Source organism: Lepidochelys kempii, chromosome 16, assembly GCF_965140285.1.
Source record: "Lepidochelys kempii isolate rLepKem1 chromosome 16, rLepKem1.hap1, whole genome shotgun sequence".
Taxonomy (NCBI): domain Eukaryota; kingdom Metazoa; phylum Chordata; order Testudines; family Cheloniidae; genus Lepidochelys; species Lepidochelys kempii.
The window spans coordinates 29,019,412-29,031,932 of record NC_136395.1 but is presented as its reverse complement, the minus strand read 5'-3'; the positions used below and the strand labels follow the sequence as shown (position 1 = coordinate 29,031,932).

At 45.0% G+C, this 12,521-nt stretch overlaps 1 protein-coding gene across 24 annotated transcripts in view; it reads right to left on the bottom strand.

The window, feature by feature from the left end:
* Nucleotides 1-12,521, bottom strand: part of RALGPS1 (Ral GEF with PH domain and SH3 binding motif 1) — a 400,445-nt gene that overhangs the window by 42,262 nt on the left and 345,662 nt on the right. The gene's annotated exons all lie outside the window — the stretch shown is intronic.

The window sequence follows — 12,521 nt, the reverse complement described above, 5'->3', positions numbered from 1 at the left end:
CCTTGGGAGACCAATTGGGCCGATGGAGTCTGGGCGAGGGGCTGAACTGCCTTTCCGTTCCAGAGAAATCCCCTTTCAGTGACCATGGTGGAGCCACTGCCGCTGGAGACTGGTGCCTGGAGTGAGAGGATCGGTGCCAGTACCGAGGGGACTGGTGCCAGGGCTGGGGGGACCAGAATCAGGATGGGGAGTGCTCCCAAGAGGCAGGCGACTGAAAGCTGCACAGAGAGGACAACCTGCGGGGAGGGTGAATGGTACCGGCAATACAGAGACCGGCGCCTCCCTTAGGTCATCCACGTAGAAATGGTGGGGATCGCAATGCGGTGAACGAGGGCGAGCCTCAGAGGACCTGGTCTCCGACTCCGGAGATCTTCAGGGTGGAGGAGAGCACTGCCTTGTCTCAGGGGATCAGAGGTGCTCCACTGCTCCCTACGGGGTCTTAGCAGCTCGCTTGCTCTCGTGGGGAGCTGTTGCAGTTTCCTGTGGCACGTGCAGTGCCGGCGGCGCGGACGGAGGCCTCTGCTCTCTCGGTACCGTCAGGGGTTTGGATTCCCTATCACTCCCGGGAGTCGGTGGTGGATCCTTTAAGGGGCTAAGGGCCCTGACTGGGAAGGCACGTCCATGTGGCTCCGGAGTGGCAGGGTGGCCCGAACTGGGTCCTTTACCCCATGTTCCATGGCCCTTCTTGCTCAGTGCCAGGGAGCTGTGCTTCTTTGTTTACTTTTTGGGCACTGGCGATGGGGAGCGGTGCTGGGCAGAGCCTGGTGCTGGGGGTGCGCTGCACACCGAGGCTGAGGTACTAGGTGAGTGTTGGTGGGACGGCCTGGAAGCCAAACAAAGGAAAGCCTCCATGAGGAAAGCCCGCAAGTCAATATCCCACTCTTTCTGAGTCCTGGGTCAAAAATGTTCACAAAAATGACACTTGTCCTTCACATGTGATTCCCCCAAGCACTTGAGGCAGCTGCTGTGGGGGTCACTTACAGGCATAGGCCTGTTCAGGGCCAGCCCACAACATTTTGGCACCTGAGGCGGGGAGCTCAAATTACAGTCACTATTGCAGGGACATTTTCACTAGGTTCTGTTGTTGTTACAAAATGCACCATTAAAGTCATTTGTTCCATATGGCTGATGTCAGGTGTGCAGTCCAGAATAACAGAGTAATATCTTTCAGAGTAGCAGCCGTGTTAGTCTGTATTCGCAAAAAGAAAAATGAGTACTTGTGGCACCTTAGAGACTAACCAATTTATTTGAGCATAAGCTTTCGTGAGCTACAGCTCACTTCATCGGATGCATAAATTTATGCTCAAATAAATTGGTTAGTCTCTAAGGTGCCACAAGTACTCCTTTTCTTTTTGAGAGTAATATCTTGCTGACTTCAGATCTGCCACAATCTTCTGTTTGACTTTTGTTGCCAGTAACTGTATGATCTCATTTTGAATTGTTTTTCCAAGGTAGTGTGTGTGTACATTTCTTGGGTGGTGACTCTTCTTCGATGCTCCTGGAGTACAGCATCAAACTCATCCATCAGCTCCATAATTTTAAGGAAGTTTCTGATGTTTGGCACATACAGCTGATCCGAAGTGCCACGCAGTGCTAGGTTTTGGGTAGCAAGCATTCTCACAATGACAACGAGCCTTTTCAGAACATTTTGCCAGTAAAGAGACTCTGATGCACTCTTCTCTTGATGCTGATCATCCATGGTGGCCTTTAACCTTAGTCTCATCTCAAACTCTTTCCACCTATGGAATGCTCTCTGGTGAGTTGCTGCCTTCTCATGGCATGTCAGATTTCTAGCCAGATTTTTCCAGTCCTTTGTTTCTGTAGAACCCAGTGTGGCTGGAACATTAGACTGGAAGAGTTTGCAACAAAAACAGCATGCAGCATTCTGGGTTTTTGAGTACATAAGCTATGGCCTCTCCACTTTGTCACCACTTGGGATTTCATGCCAGTAATGTGTTGGATGGAAACTTCTATTTTTATTGTCTTTGGGGAATTGTCTTCATTGTCTTCACTTGCTGTGGCCCATGCAGTACAAGGAAGTCCCTCAGGCTACTGCTAAAGTGGGTCCACAGTCCTGGATCATCTAGACTGAAGGAACTAAACTCAGCAGAAAGCTGTTTCTTGCACCTCCACCACACTCTTCTCTGATCTACACTTTTCTTCAGGAATGTGCATGGTTACATCCAGATATGGATGCTGCAGTAGCTGCCAGGTCATCTGCACTCTGACTAACTGGAAGATCAGGCATCTCCTCACCACTCACATCCTCACTGAGGCCGGAAGGCTCACCATGAACATTTGTGTCTATGTATCTCAGGAGAGCTCCTTCCTGCTTAGATAGAAAAGCTTCCTTTGCTTTCTTTCTTTTTTCTGAATGCTGCCCCAGAGGGGCGTTTTTTTCTTTCACTCATGACTGCTATTCTGTGACAGCTATAGTGGCTCCCAGCACTCAATTGAAGGGGACAAATAAGCAGGCTGGTAGCAGGGCCCGAGTGAGGGAAGATATCAGCATCTTAAGGGCTTAACTGGCTCCTACTACTCCAGTTGACTGCCTGTTCTCCTCAAGTGGGTTCAGGGAAGCAGCAGGAAACAGGAATCTCCCTGAGAAGCTGGTGTTAATCAGTCCAGGCTCCTGGGGGGTGCTAGAGAGGTACATAAGAGGCTCCTCCTCCTCTCTCCCTGCAGCTCCTGCTGCTTTCTGTTATTCCCTCTCACCTTTTCTCCTGCCTGCCTGTTATGTCTCTTGTGCCCTGCTTCCTCCCGCACAGCACTCCACCATCTCTGTGCATCTAGAGCAGAGAGAATACATATGTACCAGCAGCAGACACAATTTTCTACACTCTTGGTCCTAGTGGCGTGCCCTCCCCCCCAGCCCCGCCACAGTCTGACACCTGAGGCAGCCGCCTCAGTTTGCCTCATGGTAAGGCCATCCCTGGGCCTGTTACAGTCCACGCAGAGACCCCAGAGACCGGGGCATGACCTCCACTTAACACTAACTACTATAAACAAACTATTTACAAGGCCCTAAGGCTCTACGTCAGAAAAGACAAAACCGCAAGCCCTTGCTATGCAAGGAAAGGTGCTCCGAGTAACCACCACGGGCGGTAAAAAGGAACTGAGAGGGCATAGGGCCAGCAGCACCTGATATACTGATGCATGAGCGTGGCACTCAAGGGGGCGCCACAGCTGGCCCTATGGATACCACTAAGGCAAAAATCTCCAACGACCTCACACGTGGGCGCTCACACACCTAGAATGGAATCAACATGAGCAAGCACTCGAAGAAGAATCCTGATTTCTGCAGAGTTCCTATGGATCTATATTGAGGTAAGAATTTAGCCTATTTACTCCTTTGGCAGTAAGTATTATGGGGCCTCAACAGTGATGGATTTCTCCATTCTAAAGCACAGTGGAAACACAAGAAATAACAGATCTTATCTATAACTGAGCCCTGACGACTGCTCTACTTCAACACTGCCTCTGAAGAACCTGCTCACCAGACTCTCACCACCAATGCAGTCTAAAGGGGAGATGTAAAATGTTGACCCTTGAATGACGGGGTTGTTAAAAATATCCAGATTCCGCTTTGGGAGCTCACATTCCAATGCTTGGGAAACTCTCGCATGGATCCATTCAACATCATATAAAATACAGATCAGGTCCCTACTGTTAGCATCTATTTTTTGAACATGAGTATTACTCTTTCAGTAGTTGAACACTTTTTAAAAAGACAAAATAGACAAAGCTTTTGTAAAAAACAAACTTTCTATGTTCTGATTAGCTACTTTTCAGAGTGACACTGAGATCCACTAGAAAAACACATGTAGCTATCTGTACTGAACATCGCATTTAGTGATGTTCTAATTCTAAAGAATGTCAGACACTGGGAACTCTAAACATATCTGCTACATATTATGTCAAATATTCTGTTTTGCTCTGGGGAAAAAAATACTTAGCTCTATCTTCCAAAACAATCTGTCCGCTGGATGTAATGTGGGCCATCTCTTACCCAACACTGCAGGAACACAGATGCCATTTTTCAGCTAAGGCATTCAATTGGGAAATGTGAACAATTAATGTTTTCTGTGCATCATTAATGTCCTGTTTTTATAGCAGATCTAAGGGACTTAAAAACAGTCTCAATCAAGTTGTGTGAATCAGAAGAGTCCCTGAAAAACACAGGATTAAACTTCTGGTAAACTCCCATGTTCTAAAACTATTTATAACAAACTTCTATATATGAGGGGATGCAATTTTCCTATAAAAGCACTATCTATCTACAATTATACATAAATGTGGCAATGTAATGAGATTACCACTAAAACAAAAAATACCGTTGTGAGACATTCATTTCAATCAAATGTCTGCCTCCTGTTTTGATTTACTAGAAAACTGGTTGGCAATCCAGGTGGAAAATGGACAGCTGGTTTTCTCCAATATTTTGCAAACAGAAATACTAACAAATGAAACTGTTTCACTGAGTCTTACACAGACAGAGGATACTTCACTAAGAAAAACTATGTCTCCATGCAATGATCTTTAGTATACTCTGTGGGAGGGAGAGGGGAAGGAGGAGAAGGGCCGGTTTTGTTCAATATCTTCATCAATGATCTGGAGGATGGTGTAGATTGCACCCTCAGCAAGTTTGCAGATGACACTAAACTGGAAGGAGTGGTAGATACGCTGGAGGGTAGGGATAGGATACAGAGGGACCTAGACAAATTAGAGGATTGGGCCAAAAGAAATCTGATGAGGTTCAACAAGGACAAGTGCAGAGTCCTGCACTTAGGACGGAAGAATCTCATGCACCGCTACAGACTAGGGACCGAATGGCTAGACAGCAGTTCTGCAGAAAAGGACCTTGGGGTTACAGTGGATGAGAAGCTGGATATGAGACAACATTGTGCCATTGTTCCCAAGAAGGCCAATGGCATTTTGGGATGTATAAGTAGGGGCATTGCCAGCAGACAGAGGGACGTGATCATTCCCCTCTATTCGACATTGGTGAGGCCTCATCTGGAGTACTGTGTCCAGTTTTGGGCCCCACACTACAAGAAGGATGTGGAAAAATTGGAGAGAGTCCAGCGGAGGGCAACAAAAATGATTAGGGGACTGGAACACATGACTTATGAGGAGAGGCTGAGGGAACTGGGAGTGTTTAGTCTGCGGAAGAGAAGAATGAGGGGGGATTTGATAGTTGCTTTCAACTACCTGAAAGGGGGTTCCAAAGAGGATGGATCTAGACTGTTCTCAGTGGTGGGCAGATGACAGAACGAGGAGTAATGGTCTCAAGTTGCAGTGGGGGAGGTTTAGGTTGGATATTAGGAAAAACTTTTTCACTACGAGGGTGGTGAAGCACTGGAATAGGTTACTTAGGGAGGTGGTGGAATCTCCTTCCTTGGAAGTTTTTAAGGTCAGGCTTGACAAAGCCCTGGCTGGAATGATTTAGTTGGGGTTGGTCCTGCTTTGAGCAGGGGGTTGGACTAGATGACCTCCTGAGGTCCCTTCCAACCCTGATATTCTATGATTCTATGTGCTGAAGGAGGAGAAGCACTGGAAAGGAAACCCTATTTCCATCTTCAAGCCAGGCAACTAAAGTCAAGGACCTGAGGACAGACACCCACCCCTTACTGGATTTTGAAGTGACTAATCATTACCACGATATTATATTTGGTAACACAACGCAGCTCATAAGAGAGAAATACAGTATGTCACACTCAGAGTTTGGCTAGAGAGCTGTGAACTTAAGTTTTATTACCTTTAATACTGAAGCAGCTCAACTAAGATGTGTCTAGTATCTCATGGGAGACACTAATGGCCCAGAAATCACATTAATTTAAATGGCATTACAATGTCCTCAGCCCTTTGTGGAGCTGGGCCTTAAGTTACCATGTGTCTGATTCTACTTTTACACCAGTTTTCACTATTTAAACTCCACTGACTGCAATGGTCTTACTCCTGATTTATAATGGTCAAACTGAGAGAAGAATCTAACCCTATATTAATTGACATTGATAACTGTGGGTATTCAGACCAAAATACCCCAAAATGAAAGTATTGGAAAATACAGTCACAGACTGGACTGTTTTTAACTCTGTATGGTCAAAATCCACGACTGATGTTTAGTACATTTTATATTTTTAATCTATTCAAGGGGAAACTTAGCTATATTTTTTTAGCTTGAAATACAGACTTCTAATCCATTGACAAAAGATCACACATAAAGAATAATTTAAAAACATACCACGGCTTATAAAACTGATATCACACAGGTCATCATTAGCAGAGAATTTTGAATGGCGATTAGGTATTGGGGACGGGGGGGTGGGGAAGGTTAACATTAAAAAAAACCTGAGAAATGCTTTAGAAGAGTGACTGACTGTTGTGTGTGAGATCATTTTTCTCAAAATTTTCTCCATGAAATTCATTAACTTGTGTGTCTGTGCACCATTGCCTCTACTGGAGAGATTGTCTATTAGAGGGTGAGATGATCAAAACCCTAACAGAGTCCAGAAAAGAGAATAAACTTCTTTTTAACAGCTTATGCAGATTCTGAATTAGCAAAAGTGGTAAGGACCTGCATTTCTGAAGGCAATTCCCAATGCAATAAGATTAGAATTTGCTGATGAATGTGGAATCTGAATACGTAAATAGCAACTGGATTTAGACTTTTGTTGTGGCAACTGCTGCACTGCTCCCTCCCCTACCAACCTCCTAAACAGAAAGCTCTTTCTTTCCCTGACACAGGGAAGAAAGGTAAGCAGCAGTATACGAACCCTGGACTTCAGGAAAGCAGACTTCGACTCCCTCAGGGTACGGATGGGTATGATCCCCTGGGGGACTAACATGAAGGGGAAAGGAGTCCAGGAGAGCTGGCTGTATTTCAAGGAATCCCTGTTGAGGTTACAGGGACAAACCATCCCGATGTGTCGAAAGAATAGTAAATATGGCAGGCGACCAGCTTGGCTTAACGGTGAAATCCTAGCGGATCTTAAACATAAAAAAGAAGCTTACAAGAAGTGGAAGGTTAGACATATGACCAGGGAAGAGTATAAAAATATTGCTCGGGCATGTAGGAATGAAATCAGGAGGGCCAAATCGCACCTCGAGCTGCAGCTAGCGAGAGATGTCAAGAGTAACAAGAAGGTTTCTTCAGGTATGTTGGCAACAAGAAGAAAGCCAAGGAAAGTGTGGGCCCCTTAATGAATGAGGGAGGCAACCTAGTGACAGAAGATGTGGAAAAAGCTAATATACTCAATGCTTTTTTTGCCTCTGTCTTCACTAACAAGGTCAGCTCCCAGACTGCTGTGCTGGGCATCACAACATGGGGAATAGATGGCCAGCCCTCTGTGGAGAAAGACTCAGAAAGACTGTGGAGAAAGGTTAGGGACTATTTAGAAAAGCTGGATGTGCACAAGTCCATGGAGCCGGACGAGTTGCATCCGAGAGTGCTAAAGGAATTGGCGGCTGTGATTGCAGAGCCACTGGCCATTATCTTTGAAAACTCGTGGCGAACGGGGGAAGTCCCGGATGACTGGAAAAAGGCTAATGTCGTGCCAATCTTTAAAAAAGGGAAGAAGGAGGATCCTGGGAACTACAGACCAGTCAGCCTCACCTCAGTCCCCGGAAAAATCATGGAGCAGGTCCTCAAAGAATCAATCCTGAAGCACTTACATGAGACGAAAGTGATCAGGAACAGTCAGCATGGATTCACCAAGGGAAGGTCATGCCTGACTAATCTAATCACCTTCTATGATGAGATTACTGGTTCTGTGGATGAAGGGAAAGCAGTGGATGTATTGTTTCTTGACTTTAGCAAAGCTTTTGACATGGTCTCCCACAGTATTCTTGTCAGCAAGTTAAAGAAGTATGGGCTGGATGAATGCACTATAAGGTGGGTAGAAAGTTGGCTAGATTGTCGGGCTCAACGGATAGTGATCAATGGCTCCATGTCTAGTTGGCAGCCGGTGTCAAGTGGAGTGCCCCAGGGGTCGGTCCTGGGGCCGGTTTTGTTCAATATCTTCATAAATGATCTGGAGGATGGTGTGGATTGCACTCTTAGCAAATTTGCAGATGATACTAAACTGGGAGGAGTGGTAGATACACTGGAGGGTAGGGATAGGATACAGAGGGACCTAGACAAATTGGAGGATTGGGCCAAAAGAAATCTGATAAGGTTCAATAAGGATAAGTGCAGGGTCCTGCACTTAGGACGGAAGAACCCAATGCACAGCTACAGACTAGGGACCGAATGGCTAGGCAGCAGTTCTGCGAAAAAGGACCTAGGGGTGACAGTGGACGAGAAGCTGGATATGAGTCAGTGTGCCCTTGTTGCCAAGAAGGCCAATTGCATTTTGGGATGTATAAGTAGGGGCATAGCGAGCAGATCGACGGACGTGATCGTCCCCCTCTATTCGACATTGGTGTGGCCTCATCTGGAGTACTGTGTCCAGTTTTGGGCCCCACACTACAAGAAGGATGTGGATAAATTGGAGAGAGTCCAGCGAAGGGCAACAAAAATGATTAGGGGTCTGGAACACATGACTTATGAGGAGAGGCTGAGGGAACTGGGATTGTTTAGTCTGCAGAAGAGAAGAATGAGGGGGGATTTGATAGCTGCTTTCAACTACCTGAGAGGTGGTTCCAGAGAGGATGGTTCTAGACTATTCTCAGTGGTAGAAGAGGACAGGACAAGGAGCAATGGTCTCAAGTTGCAGTGGGGGAGGTTTAGGTTGGATATTAGGAAAAACTTTTTCACTAGGAGGGTGGTGAAACACTGGAATGCGTTACCTAGGGAGGTGGTAGAATCTCCTTCCTTAGAAGTGTTTAAGGTCAGGCTTGACAAAGCCCTGGCTGGGATGATTTAATTGGGGATTGGTCCTGCTTTGAGCAGGGGGTTGGACTAGATGACCTCCTGAGGTCCCTTTGAACCCTGATATTCTATGATTCTATGATCTGTTTTGTAACCAGAATTTCTGTCTTGTTTTAGGGGCTGAATGTAGCAGGAAACTGAATGCTTTTTACTGCTTATGTAATGCCAACAGACCCCGGTCCTCGGCGGGCGAGATCGAACCTGGGACCTCTGGAGCTTAGTGCAGGAGCCTCTACTGCATGCGCTAAAAGCGATATGGCTGTTAGCTATGACTGTAGAGCTGACTCAATCTCTCTAAGTGGTCTTGGTGCCACTAGATGGGACAGAACACCATACCCCGAAAGTGTGTGGGTTACACTTATACCACAGAAGTGTTCTCCTTTGGCAGAATGAAGGCATAAATCACCTTAGCTAAACTCACAAGATTTTTATGGCACAAAGGAAGTGAAGAGAAAGAGCTGAAATCTGATGGGCTCTGGCATTTGGTGGACACCCGTGTACCAATTCATCACTCCTTGCACACTTGTAAAAATAATTAAATAGAAAAGTTCATTTTGCTCCGACTTGCATGGCTGCAGCAGTATTTCATGTATATCATTAACAGCTTATTTAAATGGCTTTCGTTGAGTTATAAACAAGGATGATATAAACCACTTTCTGGATGCAAAGTCTAATCTAGAATACATCTATCAATTTCTCTCTCGGTCACTGTAACAGTCCTCACTTGGGGTCTGGTTGGATAGTGAGGCCTAGTGGTCACGGCCGCAATGGGATTGTGAGGAGGGGAGCCCGGGCCCTCCCATTCCACTGTGCTCTGACTCAGAACACTTGGGACTACCAGTTGTCTGGCAACCAAGGCTGCTTCAGACTGTCCTCCCTGGGCCTCTTCCTCTCGTACCCCCCCACCCGTCGGGGTCATCTTAGTCCAATGCTTTCCCCTAGTGGGGAAATCCAAACCACAATAAGAGGGATTATTCATATTCTGGAAAAAGAGGTAAACAGTGAGATGGCAAAAGTTGCAGATGATACAAAACTACTCAAGATAGTTAAGTCCCAAGCAGACTGTGAAGAGCTACGAAAGGATTTCACGAAACTGGGTTACTGGGCAACAAAATGGAAATGAAATTCAATGTTGATAGATGCAAAGAAATGCACATTGGAAAACATAATCCCAACTATACATATAAAATGATGGGGTCTAAATTAGCTGTTACTACTCAAGAAAGAGATCTTGGAGTCATTGTGGATAGTTCTCTGAAAACATCTACTCAATGTGCAGCAGCAGTCAAAAAAGGGAATAGAATGTTGGGAGTCATTAAGAAAGGGATAGATAATAAGACAGAAAATATCATATTGGCTTTATATAAATCCATGGTACACCCACGTCTTGAATACTGCATGTAGATGTGGTTGCCCCATCTCAAAAAAGATATATTGGAATTGGAAAAGGTTCAGAAAAGGGCAACAAAAATTATTAGGGGTATGGAATGGCTGCCATATGAGGAGAGATTAATAAGACTTGGACTTTTCAGCTTGGAAAAGAGACGACTAAGGGGGGATATGATAGAGGTCTATAAAATCATGACTGGTGTGAAGAAAGTAAATAAGGAAGTGTTATTTAGTCCTTCACATAACACAAGAACTAGAGGTCACCAAATGAACTTAACAGGCAGCAGGTTTAAAACAAACAAAAGGAAGGTTTTTTTTAAACACAAGGCAGAGTCAACCTGTGGATCTCCTTGCCCGAGGGTGTTGTGAAGGCCAAGACTATAGAACTAAGAACTAGATAATTTCATGGAGGCTAGGTCCATCAATGGCTATTAGCCAGAATGGGCAGGGATGGTGTCCCTAGCCTCTGTTTGCCAGAACCTGGAAATGGGCGACAGAGGATGGATCACTTGATGATTACCTGTTCTGTTCATTCCTTCTGGGGCACCTGGCACTGGCCACTGTCGGAAGACAGGATACTGGGCTAGATGCACCTCTGGTCTGACCCAGTATGGCCGTTCTTATGTTACCAATGTCCAAGGTCCACAGGATACTTCCCTCTCTGGTGGTCTCTGGGGTGGGTCCTTCCTTGCCTCTGGGAGGGCTCCTTTGGGCAGCTGTGTCAGAGTCTTAGGCTTCCTTCTGCTCTGCACTGTTGGAGCTGTGAGTCTTCTCACCTCCAGCTCTGCCACCCAAATGAGCTAATTCCCTGCCTTTTAATTCCTCCAGCAGATGGAGCATTTGCTGCAGGTGTGACAGGGCGGGGCTGGCTGAGCCCAAAATAATCCCTTAACCTCATGTTGCCCAATGTGGGGTTTGTATATCCCATCATAGTCACTCAGTGGTCTAGGTTTTGATCATAATAAATGTCATTCTGAATTTGAAACTACTTATCAGATCAGGTCTGCTTCCTCTCATCAACTATTGGGTAAGAACAGACAAAGCTGGCAAATCAAGATAGCTTAAAACAGTACAGCTTTCAAGATGATGGATACTATTTCAGTAAATATAATTTGCATGTTCTGATTTTTAGTCTGGTTCAGAGAAATATTTATATTTCTGCTCATTTTCCAAAGTGAATAACCTAATTAGAAAACTGTAAATGCAGCATTCCTATTCTCTATCCAGCTTTTAGACCTTAGAGGTTTTAAGTCCCAGCGTGACAAAGCCCTGGCTGGGATGATTTAGTTGGGGTTGGTCCTGCTTTGAGCAGGGGGTTGGACTAGATGACCTCCTAAGGTCTCTCCAACTCTAATCTTTTGTATTCTGTGTTGTAATAGAAATCAATATATTTGAAAATGTAGAAAAACATCCATAATTATTTAATAAATTTCAGTTGGTATTCTATTGTTTAACAGTGAGATTAATCACAGTTAATTTTTTTAAGTTAATTGCGTGAGTTGACAGCCTTAGTATTTTTTCATTATAGTTTTTTTTTTTTTAAGTGTGTTGCTTTTTCACCACACTTGTTAGTTTTAAAGTTCCCACTTGGGCATGGTGCCTGTCGTATACCTTATTCGTTGGCATCTTTGGACTGCTCTTGCTCCAATGTTAATGAAGCAGCTTGGGAAGAGTGAATACTCTCTTGGTGGTATCTATTCCAAAGTCTTATGCTGAAGCTTTCAGAGGCTTGGAACCATGGATTTAAAGACTTTTGAGGGAAAAATCAAAGCTGGTCAAGCAGGCAGGTGCTGCTAAGACTGCAGGTTCATTGAAGCTGACAAAACAAGAGGCATCCTAGATCTTTGCATCCCATTAGCCAGCCAGTCACAACTGGAACTGAAGAAAGAAGAATCTTTATCCAAAGGACTTTCTCTGCTGAGAGCAGCATTGCGCTTGGGAGCTGGTATGGATATTGTTTTCATATCAGATGTTCTCATTTTTCTGGAGGTCGTTACTCCAGTGCCATCATTCTGATTACCATCCACTCATTCTTTAAAACTAGAATTCAAGACATAACTGACTGCCTGCCTGAGAATCTGATCTTCTAGTATACATAATGCTCCTCTGAATGAACAAGGAATGAAATGAATATTTTCTGTGTGATAGACTCTGCTTCCTCTGTGATGTTTATGCATAAGCTCCCATTCATGCTGTGTAGAGCTCTGCATATATATTAGTGAGCCATACTCCCTGTAATTTCCAGGTCAACTGAAGAATT